Source organism: Buteo buteo, chromosome 10, assembly GCF_964188355.1.
Source record: "Buteo buteo chromosome 10, bButBut1.hap1.1, whole genome shotgun sequence".
Lineage (NCBI taxonomy): Eukaryota > Metazoa > Chordata > Aves > Accipitriformes > Accipitridae > Buteo > Buteo buteo.
Window position 1 is genome coordinate 18,482,296 of NC_134180.1, and position 13,765 is coordinate 18,496,060.

The following is a 13,765-nucleotide window of genomic DNA, read 5'->3' on the forward strand; positions in this document are numbered from 1 at the left end:
GCAAATGCACATGGTTACAAATAGTATCGCTTCTTATCGTACATGAACAAGAGATGCTGCTGTTTAAAGGATGAAAAAGCATAGACTCTTGTACAATTGAATGCAATATCCAGTGCTTGAAAACATGCTAAATTACCAACATGTCTTCTAGATTTTGTAGGAAAGGCACACGCTCAGCTCAATCTGTTGTCCACACACAGCACAAGTGAGCAAATCCAGCACACTTTAAATTATTTTGAGCAGATCTGGCACAACTTTTTGCAGTTCAAAAGAAGCTGCCGCAGCATCCACAGAAGGTCTGTAATCGTTCACTCCACAGTGTACTGGGCACAGTGACGCTGTGGACACAGTACAAAGTCAACGCAAGCATCTCATAACTCTTGCTGACACTATAACAGCTCCCAGGGCCAAAAGACAAACACTGTGATTCCTATTTGTGTTGCTCATGGTCTAAAGAAAGATAGTCTCACTCTGAGGGCAAAGGCATTTTTCAGTTTTCTTGCATAACTGATTTTACATATAAAAGTTAACATTAAACACCTGACTAGAACTGATCAGAAAACACCATTTTTTCTCAGGAGAAAAACACAATTATAGCAAACACCATGGCTACAATCCAAAGTAACGTCAAAGCGCTGTTGTATCCAGGGCAGCGGAAAAAGATCCAGCAGAATTCAAGACACTGGACAAAGAATTTCCACTGCAGACTGCTGAATCTCCTGGCTACCAATTCCTATACGGCAAATTTGTTGTATGGTGCATAGCCCCATGCAAATCCTTGTCTCCCTACCTCTGAAGAATGGAGAGGGCAGCGAGGAGTGAGGTTGCTGATACACCCAATGAATTAAAGGCTAAGAATTGCAATGCTACTGTTGTTGGCCCATAAACAGTGGCCTACCTTGAACCTAATTACTGTGCTGCATTAAGTATATGGGATATTGTGAAGAATACAGGATTAAAAACTGCTACAGAGACAGTATTGAACGTTTAGTCAGGAAATCCTCACTCAAGTTCATTTTCTCTCAGATTCAGTGAGACATTGCACTTAGACTACAGACAGCTTTCTTAACATTTTTCTGAGTTCTGGTAACTCTCTACTGGCACAGAATACAGTCTTGGATTTGGCAGAGCTAGAAGTGGATCTGCAATGCTACAATGATAGCTGTTTACAGCAGGGTCACTAGATAAATACAAACATTGTTATAACAGCTGTATTCAGTTTTGTAGGTACAGAGGTCATTAATAAATAAGATTGAATCATGATTTGTTTTCAAGGATTATTAACAACTGGTTGATTTTTTTATTACTGAGTCCACATACTTCTCATTTGTTCTGGTTGGCAGTACTGCAACCTATTAGTAAAGAGTGGCTTGTTTGCTTTGTTAGAGCTATTGTCCAGATGTCCAAATATATAACTCATTCTATGAGTTATAAGTTTAAAATCACAGTGTTTCTTAATGGCATAGTATAAATTAATAGAATATGGGGGGGGGTTAGCTAGACTTCAAATAAAATGTTATGTAAATGAGAAAGACATTCAAACATTGAAAATCCACATCAACATGCTGAGTTTATTACAGAACAGCTCACTGGAAATTAACTGGGTACTAATCTTTTAATACTGCAGCTGATCCTTGGTCAACCTGTTACAAGAGTAAATTGCCATTCCCAGCTGTGCCATACTATAAGAGGATAAACATCAGAGTGGCCCTTAGAAACAACCTATGTCAAGAATATCTCCTCCGTCTTTTACAGCTAATCAGAGCAACGTTACAGAAGAAAAGCCACCAGAAGGGAATGTATGTGAATATGAATCCAATTTGATGCTGCTGTAAGGCACAGATATTTTTTTTTTAATGTAGTAAGACACTGAAAACTCAGTATTAAAAAGCTGAAGAATTGAGAGAATTGAGAAATTAATTTGGCCCAAGAATTCAATTCAGTAAGACTCAGGGATCTAACACTCAAAAAATCTGGGCCTAAGTACTTATGAGAGTCTCTTTTCTCTCATTGCAATAAAGCCACAGCAGAGCTCGGGGAGTTATGTACCCAAGTGCTCAGGTTGTTTCAGAGAACACTTCCTGGACCCCTACATCAGAAATTGCAGTGCCAACCAGACCATGACATACATTTGAGAACCCGTATGTCTCTGGTTCTTACCAGCTGCTACATAAGCTAAATTTCCACCAAAACAAGCTGTGCTCAGCACTCTTTCATACTCATCAGCTTTTTATTCCACACATGCATTTTCTCTTTCAGTTTCTTCAACTTCCATTTTCATTTGCACTTACTCTACCTTGTGCTTCCTTCGCAATTTCAAGATGACTACTCTAAGTCACAGCTGAGCAAGAACTGTCTCTGCACTCACAGAAAGTCCTGTCTAAAAAAAAGACTGTCAGTGTTTGTAAGCTTTTTAAGGCAGAAATAGTTATTTACTGTTTGCACAACACCTAAAGCTATGGGACCTCCAACCTAGCTAAGGTCTTTAGTCAGTATTGCAATATTAATGTTACATAGTGATTTTAAATTGATAATGTTTTTGCCTTCTGTTGCATATGCAAGAAAGTGTGTTCATGTTAATTGACAGATGAGTAAACACCACTTCTTTTTATCATTCCCATCTTATTCCAAAATGAGAATATAGAATAATTGCACAATCACACTGTTTATTTAATATACTATAAGATGGCAATAACCTCCTCAACCTCCCAAAACATTTCTGTGGATAAACAATGACTTCTAGAGAAAGCTATTTTACTACTGTCTTTCCATTACTGACAGAAATATGGACTAGGTGATTTTTAATATTGGTAAAACCTAGCATATGGCTGTGACCTGGCTCTGTGGAAGCCACCCTGATGCTTCTACAATCTAACCCTCAGTTTTGGAGAAATTATCAGAGGAAGGAAAAGCTGTTTCTCCACAACCAGCCCTCCCCAGGGCAGCACCCATTCCATGTTGTGGGGCAGGAGGAGCTCTGTTCCCTGCCTTTTCTCTGTCCACCCCAAATAGTTCAGCTGCGTCCATCCAGTATTACGCAGGCTAGTGGACACAGCTGAATCTCTTGAATTACTGCTGGTAAGTGTTCAATTGCTATTTCTCCAGTCTTGCTTACATGGTGTTATTACTTACGCTGTTGGTTGCTGCTGGAATTACTATCAGTGCAGACTGAAGGGACAGTGGAGGGAGACAAGATGGCTTGACAGATGTCTGCTGAAATTTGGGAAGTGGTGCTAACTATGGAAAAAATGAGCGTGTTTGAGAATTGCTAATAAAACATAGCCGAACATAGTGATACTTTCCATGACTTATGCCAGAGCTAGATTTAAAAGCTGGCACGAAAGAACATTTCTTCTTACCAGTCTTATAGGTTCTTTCTTTGCCCATATACTCTGCTCAAGAGTGCCTGGTACAACACAGACCAAAGGGCTTCACAACTCAGGATGGATAGGCATTATATGGAATATTTTATTTTTTTTAAAAACTCACCAGCCCCTTCAACAATTACCCTCTCTTCAAAAATGGTAGATTAATCTTTGGCCTTCTTCCTTCCTCCTGCATGGGGAGTATTTGGCCAAGCCTTGGAAAAGGAGTCCAGTTTGAGAGCAGCCAAAATTACAAAATAATTATAGCAACAGCCATGCAGCCAGCCTCCTATGTAAAAATCTTGTGTCCTTCTGCTGATAATGTCAGAGTCACCGGAACAGCCTCTCCAAAACCACAGAAAGTACTTCCCCTTCATGCCGATGCTTCTCTGTGTGCAGGAGGAAGGATGGTCTTGTGGCTCGCAGAGACTTGGCTGTCAGCATGTGTGGCTTCTATTCCTGGTGGTCACCAACTTCTCTTGTGACTTTGGGAGAGTTACCCAACTTCTCCATCCACCAAAATGTCCGTCTGCTATACAACATAACAACATAAATAACTTTTGCTCTTTAATGTAAATACCATTGAAAACCGTAATGGCTGAGGATAGATGGGAAGCAATGTAAGAGTTCCAAATATTATTTTCATGGTGCTATTTAGTGGCATTTTAGTTCTCCTCCCCGAGCAAAATTTTCATCAGATGTGTAGTGCCTTTATATCATCTACAGTTTCAAGACACAGAGAGATAACTATTTAAATATACCTATTTTCCATCGCCTGAGGGAGGGATGTAGCAAACACAACCAAAGGAAGCACATCTCGAACTCACTCCCGCTTCACCTTCATAGTTAAGCTAATTTTCAAGAAGAAAGATAGCAACATCGTTCATACATGTTTCTTGTAAATCCCTCTCCAGGCAACTGCTATCAGATAAATAGTCCACATCAAACAATTACTGACAATTTTCAGTGTATGGCTCATTTAGTTCTAATGGACACATCTCAAGATACCACCAGCACTGTGCAGTGTAATAGGTGTCTGGCTAAGTGACACGAGTTACATGGCTCAAATAAGGGAGCAGCGATGTTGGTACACATACCTTTACTCCTAAGTCCCAGTTATAACATTGACTTTTACAGAAAGCGAGCTGATGGACCTTTGTGATGGTGCTTACCTGGAAAGATGACACACAAGGAGGTGGCACACTGGCCACATTTTTAAATATTTTCTGCAGGTTAGAAACAATTGTTTTTAGAAAAGTTTGAATACCACAGATTGGCAGAGGCATCAGGGAGGCTTCCACTGATAGTATTTGATATAAAGTTGAAGGCAGCTCCTACGTGAAACAGGAGCAAATAAATTTATTCCATCTTGACATTAAAGAAAAACATGTTACTTTAAGTAAATAACCAGGCAACCTTGAATTGTAACTTGCAATTAAATTTGGAGCTCCTGTTCACATCCTAACTCAATAGAACAAACTTCAGGTGGCTACCTGAACCTAGAGACAGAAATAAACTCAGTCTGAAACACAGAGGTTTAAAAAAAAAAAAAGTTAGAGAGATAATTCCTTTTCCTTACATCATGCCTTTTTCTCTTCAACTCTGGTGCTGCCTAACTTAAGGCATTGCTATAACAATGCAAGAAGTGATGCCATCCCAGTGAATGGCAGAGGGTTGTTTGTTTTTTTTCATCAAAAGTACTGTATTCATCACCATTATCTATGACTTGCCACCCAGTTTCAAAAATAGTTCATATTAAATTAAGCTATTCAGCACTCAATTACATGTTTCTTTTCACATTTTAATTTCTCAGACAGAAGCAAGGTGGAATTGCAATTTAAAACATTCTGCTGCCTTGCATTATTCAGAACTTTCTACTGAAATGATTCCAGATCTGTTACAGAAATAGTAATTCCGGTTTTGTTCATGGAGCTACCATGCAAAGCTTTTGCTCCTGAAAGCCCACTATACATAGAATTATCTGGAAGTTCCATGTGCACTGCTAGCATGAGTATGCAGGGTGTGCTGAAGGTTTTGTGATCCATACCACCAAAACTAAATATTAATGCAATTAGGATAAATCTTCAAATATGAACAAGCTACTCAGGTCTGCTTGTCTGAAATTCTAACACAGTTACAACATTCTTTTGATATTTAGTATTTCCTAAGTAACAGCAGATGTGCACATAGTTTTGTATTTTCCTTTCATACTACAGTAGGAAAGGCAAGTCGAACTGTCATGTTTGACTGAAAATATGGACTATGTAAAAATCAAGTTCTTTCTCAGCCAAACTGGTATTAACAGCATTGCTTTCAAGCTAGTCACTCCCTCCAGTGAAAATTGTTTTGTTCAGTTAAGACCTGTTAAGACCATCTGACCATTTTCCTGCAGCACCTATGTCAAAAGAGTCAGCTCTGTGCAGAAAAAGTATGGAAGCTGTTAATGGGATCATTCTGTTCATTTCCACTGTCTTAGCTCCCAGAAGCTTCAAGAGCAATCATAGAGACTAAAAGAGAAAATTAACTTTCAGAAATTATTTCAGTGCAGTCATGAGAGCTATTGTTACTAACGAAGAAGGGTTGTTTTCATGACACAATTTGAGATGTTATGGTGGCCTTCCTTTTGTGGAGGTCAACCTGAAAAGCAGAAGCAGAAGCAATTAATCTACTTTTTCCCCACATGCATTAAATTCCTATCCATTGACACTTGTTTTTCTCAGATCCTCATTCCAGAACATCACATATTCTACATAGACCATGAACACACAAAACTGCTGCATGTATCTTTATCCTGCCCAATCTGTAGGCTCGTTAGTACTGTCCTGAGGGAAACACTTTGTTCTAACTCTTCGTTCTCTGTTTTTATCATTTGAGAAACTTCCCAGTAAGTGCCATCGACTCCTGCTGTTTACTGATGAAATGAATTATCAAAGAAAGTATTTAAAGTGTGATCAAATGGGGGTTGTTCAAGCTCTTCTTCTTTACCTCACCACTACAGCTAGGAAAACCCTACAAATTAGAAACCAGAAACTCAATTATTGTGAACAGAACAGGACACAAAATTTCCCCCACTTCACATCCAGCTAAGCAAAGCAAAACTAAAAGTAAAAGGTTCCCCCTATCACAAAGGCACAGTATCAGTCGTGGACATATAGCAAGGAAGGAGAAAGGGGTTTTGGCCAGACACTTAGGAGGAGTGTGACTGAATAATTAGATGTAAGGAGTACATTTGAATACTGTCTGAGAACCTTCTGATTTTTTTGCTTGAAGTTCTCAATAACTTTAAGAATGGCATTAATTAACACCTGAGGGAATATTCATGCATTTTTCATACACAAAAACAATCTGCATGCAGAAGCCATCCAGACTCTCCCAAAGTGACTCAATCTGAGCAGAGCTAGTCTGTAAAGAAAGGACTTTTCAGCCCATGGACTCGTCGCCAGAGAGAGCACACTGTAGGCACTGGCGAAAAGGAGTTTTAACTGGCTTAGGTTAAGTTGATACAGAAGGCCAGTGCCTACTGGAGAACAAAGAAGGTGCTAAACACATACCGCTTTAGTGCCTGAAATCTTTTCCAAAGGTCTCTAGTAAGTTTTAAAACACAGTAAATGAAAATTGCCTTTTTCACTAGAAAGGGAAAACATCTGACATGTTCTTAGGAAATAAGCTATTAGAAATTAACAGGAGTAAAGCAGTCTAAAGACAAATATTGAAATGTCTGTATGTACACAGATACAAGAGAAAGGCTGCTTCAGTCTCTCAGCTTTGATATCTGCTGCCAGATGTTCCTTTTCTATCTCTTAAAATGAGCACTTTTTAAAGGAGATTTCCTATGGAACCATATAGAAAATAAGCATAAGGTCTTAATCAAAACACCCCAAATTTTTCCATCTTTTCTTTATGTCTCCATTGCAGGTTTAAAGTTTTTCCACTAGGAGTTTAAGACCTTAAACTTCATTATTTATATTTACATACTGATACACAACTGCAAACTGAGGTTCAACAACATGAGCTACGAGTATAATCTTGAACACTGTAAATTTCCTCACTTTGTCAGTTTAAGAGAATTTAATGACCTATTTATTACTGACTTAAATTCTTGAAACCTCTTTGAAGCTGAACTATGCTTATGTCTTGATTCTATAATCAGATCGTGATGCATCAAAATATGCAATCCCTAAAAATGGAAAAAAACCCCAACCAACAAACCACTCTCTGGCAGATCAATAGCGTTAAAAGTAGAACTGACAAAAAGTAAAATCCCTTTACAAACTGTTTCATTTTGTACTGGATTGATCGCTGCATACATACAATATGCACCAACCCCTGCTGTTAAGTACTAAATACAAGCAGAACACTTCAATCCCATATAAGCAACTTCACATACAGCTCAAGAAACTGGGAAAGTGGGCAGCTGCCTAGTGTAGCAGCCTGCAACGGGGGATGAACTGCTTCAAGAATACAGGTTAATAACCCTTATTCCCATGCTGGCTACTCATGCTGTAAGTCCTCCCGAACCCTCTAAGCAGGTTCTTGAACTTCAGCCTGGGGAAAACAGTGATAACTGTGAGGATGCAGCTCATGCTCTAGCCCTATTCCCACCCTGGTGTCCTGCTGAGGCTCTGGGACAGCGCCCCCATGGATAGTTTGGAGCGTGGAGGAATGCTTTTCGCGTGACATCCTCTCCCTAAGGAAGCACATGAATGGATTTCATACAAGTAGTTGAAAGCCACCAAGATGCTAAGAATTTCAAAATTGAAGCTTACTTAGAGAGGACATGAGAGGTAACTATCTCACTTCTGGAAAGCAACTTCCAGACAGAACTACTGGGCTAAAGCCCTTACCTTCCTGAGCCCATGGGCACCACTGAAAGGCTTTTGTTGAGTTTTGGTCACTTTTAAAGTAATGCCCATACTCAGCAGCTGTATTATAAATCCCTTGAGTGTTTATATTTCAACTACTAATAAGATACACTTGAAAGTTAAACAAAAAGCCTGTAATTACAAGTTTCAAACAGTTCCACAGAGCAACGATTTCTCGGGATAGAGATGCCTAGAGCATTGGCTTCTTACCACGCAGCTTTCATGGCAAACTCCAGCCCTAGTATCTTTAAATGGAGCAAACCACATGAAAGTCACCTTTCACGCATCTGGGAATCATCCAGAACTTTGGGGATCTTAGATGCTATTTGTCTTATTTCTTACAGCACAATGGGAAATTAAAGGAGATGAGCACACAGAATTCCTAAAAAATAATTGACATTGTTTGGGGTTTTTTTAATATTAACACTTAACTAACACGAATGAAATACCAAATTATTCACTGAAACTTTCTCATGAGAAGTTACTGTGGCCAGCCGCGAATGTCAGATTTCAGCCTGGAATGCTGATCTGAGCCTTTACATTTGCCTACATACTTCATTTAGGCTCTAGCCTGCATTGCTCAGGCATCCCAGGTGCTTAGACTCCAGCAGAAAACTGACACAGAATCACGATTCCGGTGATGAAATACCCAGTCCTGCTGACTGCTAAAGGACAATTAGAAATCTTTTGTCTTTGTGTTTATTTCAGTCCTAAGTGACCTAGAGCAGTAAAGGACTCTCTGTGATACACGTTGCAACAGATTTGATTTATTCTATTTTTAAGCAGTGTCTCAAGCCATAGGAATCCCTTGGGGAGATTTCTGCACTTGTCAGGAAAAAATTGCTGACCTTCAGCCTCAGATTTCGTCTGCTCACTTCGATCCCGTCTTCCCCTCACTCACCTCCCCCTCTTGTCCGCTCCCCCTGCGCACTAAGAGCCTCACGACTACAGACTGCGGCATCGGCTGGGGCACGGCCGGGCATTTGGCCACTCAAAGCCCGTCTCCAAACCAGTTACAATTACCAGCCTCCTGCAGATTTGTGTTAATCCTTTCCCCGAGGCCCTTGTCGATTTCCTCGCTCCCCTCTGTCAGCGGGAACCTGGCGCCGACCGCACGCTCTTCCCAGAGCCCGACAGCTCCCGCAGAGCCGCCCGCAGGACGCAGGAGCCTCTCCACAGCGAGAGCTCCCGCCCGCAGGACGCAGGAGCCTCTCCACAGCGAGAGCTCCCGCCCGCAGGACGCAGGAGCCTCTCCACAGCGAGAGCTCCCGCCCGCAGGACGCAGGAGCCTCCACAGCGAGAGCTCCCGCCCGTTCCCGCCCGCAGGACGCAGGAGCCTCTCCACAGCGAGAGCTCCCTCCCGCAGGACGCAGGAGCCTCTCCACAGCGAGAGCTCCCTCTGCTGGGCCGCGCGGGAGATGCCGGCCCCGTGCGCGCCTGCCCTACCCGGGCAGCCCCGGGGAGAGCAAAAGCCAAGCAAAAAAACCCAAAACGCAAAAAAACCACACCACGGTTATTATTTGTAATTCACAGAGCGCAACGGGACCTCTCGATCCACACGTCTCCTCCAAGGGCGGAGAGTACTTGTAGTGAGAGAAGACAGAAGTTCAGGTAACCAAAAGATTTTAAATAATTAGGGTCTGTAGTTTCATGCTGCTCTCTTCCTCCAAAAGCAAAATTTACTACTGCAGCTCAGCGGGTTCTCAGCGTTCTCCGAGAGCGAGACAGAGATGTACATACTCTTAACTCGCAGTGTTACAGATTGCTATAGAAGGGTGAGAAACACTGCTGCCAATTGAAAATAAACTAGGAGAAATGGCTAAAAAGAATAATCAAGCAGGAAGCCAAATTTCTTTTCAGAGATGAAAGACTATCTTTAAGATTAATGTGAGTTTATCCCAGCAGGCAACTTTGGCATTCAACTTCTTTTACAGCATGCTTGCTTTCCTGCTTCCAGCAGGTTTCTTTTCACATTGTAGTACTACTTTAAGCACTGAACTAACAGAAAATCCCTGCAGATAAAGCTTGCACTACTTTAATAAAGGCTGTTGTAGGCAGCGGTCTTAATTTTTAATCAGAGTATTATTTGTATCACCCAGGCTACACACTGCACTGTCACAGCATGATGGTAGTCCCAGAAAGCTTAACACCTACCAGACAAGAAAGTACAAGGACCTGAGATGCCAAGAAAGGACATACATAAGATCAGTAGCAGAACTGAGATGAAAATTTCCATCTGCCAGTCTCTCCTATCTACAGGATCACACTGTTTCCTATCAAAATGTCATACTGGGGAAATGATGAGTGCCATGAGATTACAGCCCAGCAAATGTCTCCCAGCAAGGTACCGACATTAAGTACAAGTCTGCAGGAACAAGCGAGAATACTGAATAAGTCTTCTCCTTTATCTCTTTTTTCTCTAGGATAGAGAAAGCATAGAAGACTGGAGAAGCAAACTAAAACCAGATACTCCTTAAGGGACTACTGAGCAATATTTGACATCTAAGCCAAAATAACTTCAAGGGGATGGCAGTGTCGTGACTGATTCAGAAGTGCCCCTACTCCAGCTCCAATTCCCTGTGGAGAAATGCAACACTGCACTAGCATCTTTTTCTCTGCTGCACAGAAACCAATCTTCTGCCAAACTCTGGCTGACTGGTAAAAGCAAAATTAAACATTTATGTGTCAGATCAGGTGTATGCACTGTCACTCATTCATTAGTACTGACACTTTAATGAGGATGGGTTACAATTGGAGAGTCCATTATTGCTGCCATTCCATAGGCAGAGAGCTTTGGGTGAGCAAGTCAAGGAATTTTGGGGAACCCAGGAGTTTTCCACCCACATAGCACAACCTCCTCCTAACCCATAAAGAGTAACATCATCTTGTTCATAACAGAAGTAGCTAACTCTGATCATGGATGAGTCAGAATTTTATATCCTTCCTCATCACTGTCAAAATTTGCAATTATAGCTCATTCTTTCTTCCCTAGTGAAACCTTTGCAAAATCTGTCCAGCTAGTGAGAAATAAGCAGCTACAAACTTGGGAAAGGAATTCTAAAATGTAGCTCTTCCCTATATACTGCAGGCAACCTTTGAGCTGACAGTAGAAAGCTTTACATCTGAGATCCACCCAAAATGTGAATTGCTAGCTTTAGTATTTATGGAACAAAAGTGACGCTTTTTGTATGCATCTATTTTCGGAAGGATGGCTTCAGAGATACTGCCAGGATTGAGAAAGTAATCTGTACCACCAAGATTACTAAGAAATCCTGTTTGCAAACCAAGTCCTGTTAAACCACTCCTACAGTAACCTGGCCTCTGAGCTTCTCCTCCTTTAGTCAATTATTGCCAGGCCCAAACTATGTGAAAGGTTTGCTTAGCATTTTTGCACTGGAAGAAGCATGACAGAGACAGATACACACCACAGTAACCTGATGAAGCTATTTGGCCTGCAATTATCAGAGAAGGTCATAAAAGACGAGCAAAGAGTGCTGACTTTAAAATCCATGAAGCTATATGCTATGTTAACCTAGCAGGTGCCCAGCTAGAGCCATGCAAACATACAAAAATCTGCAGTAAAAGAAATATCAATGCAATGAATGGAACAGCTAGAAGAGGCAGAGGCTGTTGTATCTACATGGCAAGCCAGTTGAAGTTGAGGAATTTTTTTAAGTATGGAAAGTAAAACGGCCCCATTACCAGCCTGCATCACACACAGTATTGAAGCATGGGGAGGGCTGCAGGAACATGCCATCAGAGACCCTTTGCTAGCAGTAAGAGCAATTCAATAGTTCGCATAGCAAAATCTTATTTAAACCCTGCTCAAGCATATCTCTACTTTCCCAAAATAACTGAAGTAAAATACTGAAAAGAACAAAGCAGTAATCCAAGGATTGAACATGGAAGTCAGGGTGCTAAGCACAAATGTATACAAAATTTGAGGTGTTCAGAGAAAGCTGGGCTGTGCAAACTGGCCAGCTCCCATTGATGGTACGTGCAAAACACTTCTTCCACGGAGTACCATGAACATACGTGAACTATCTACTGAACTTCCAGATCTCTCAAGGCACCTGACAAGGCTCACTCTGATCTGGAAACTGGCCTCCAGGACACAGCGTGTTCCAGGGGGAGGTAAAGCTCATGATGATCACTAATTTGTCCAGTATCCTCCAATATACTGATGAAGCTGCATTTGGTTCCACAGCAGGAAAAGCACAAAACTAATTCCTACAATAAAATAGATTTAGAATATTAGATTGGGTTGGGAGTGGAGGATAAGGATCCTGGAGGTGTGTCAAACACACAGGTTGTAGGGTAAACAGAAAGGCATTTGTTAAGGAGTCCAAAGGTGGAAATGAATGAGGCAGTGCTGGACTATGTCCAGCCTGGCTTAGCTTGGAAGTGCAGAGCAACTGTGTCTACAATACAAATCAGTGGCTGCACCATGATGTAGTGGGGAAATCTGTAACATTTAGTGAGCAACCATGAGAAACATTCTACCTGTGCTCAGTTGGATGGTGTTTTCATGTTGTGAAATGCAAACATGATGCTCTCAGTGCAGACCTGGATACCAGCATAATTAGGAAACACTGAAATACAGAGTATCATTTTTACTCCTCAAAAAGAATCAGGTAAGTTTCATACCAACCATTTTTTAGTAATATGCCGGTAAGTATGGTTAAAAAACCTTTATCCTCCATGCTAGCTTATCTTACTGAGAAACTAAAGGATGTTGATGCACAAAAATCATTTTATTAAAGCAAAAAGAAAGTAACATTATAGGGACTCTATCTTCTATTTCAAATGGTTTTCATTAGAAGTAAAAATAGCCATGTCAATTGATACACAGTCTAGATTCTTTCAATACCTTCCCTAAAGGGAAGATGACGATTCTTGCTTTTTGTAATTCACACCCGAGTGCATTGCTCCCACAGGTTGTTAGGTCATGCTGCCACAATCACCGCTAAAAATACGGCTCAGATGCGTTTATTCTGCACTGTTATAAACTGTTTTTCCTTTACTGTAAAGATAACTCCAAGGAATGAACTCAAACGTTCAGCCTAGAAAAGCCATTCCCCCTTACAAATCAGTAGTACAACATAACGGTAGATGGCACTGCTCGAATTCAATCTGAATCTGCACATTTCCTCCAAACACAGCCAAGACAGAGGGGCTATTAAGACTCAGCAGGGAGACACTGGTTCATGCATGACACCAGCTAATAACAATTAAAAAAACATGGGGGGGGGGGGGGGGGAGAAGAGAGGGAGAGAGAGAGAGAGCGCTTCCATATCAGTGCTTTAGCAAGAGCTAAACTACAGGTCAAATACATTAGCAAAAGGCTTAGTTTAAGATAGTGGGAGCATCCATTCAGAAGTTCATCTACCATACTCCCATCTTTCAACTTGGTGTCTTTTGCCCACACCTACTTCAACAGGATGGATACTAGATATTCTGCTTTACATGAGCCTAGAGGGGACAAGAGCATTCTGGATTTTAGTCTGAGTACTACTGACAAGTTATTTAAGAGAACCT

At 41.1% G+C, this 13,765-nt stretch overlaps 1 protein-coding gene across 1 annotated transcript in view; it reads right to left on the minus strand.

Moving 5' to 3' along the window:
- Positions 1–4,715: 4,715 nt before the first annotated feature.
- The window catches only part of SLC25A24 (solute carrier family 25 member 24), a 35,934-nt gene continuing 26,884 nt past the window's right edge, over positions 4,716–13,765 (minus strand). Inside the window, exon 11 of the mRNA XM_075038818.1 lies at positions 4,716–6,002. The gene's annotated coding sequence lies outside the window, so the exon portion shown is untranslated. The remainder of the gene's footprint in view (positions 6,003–13,765) is intronic.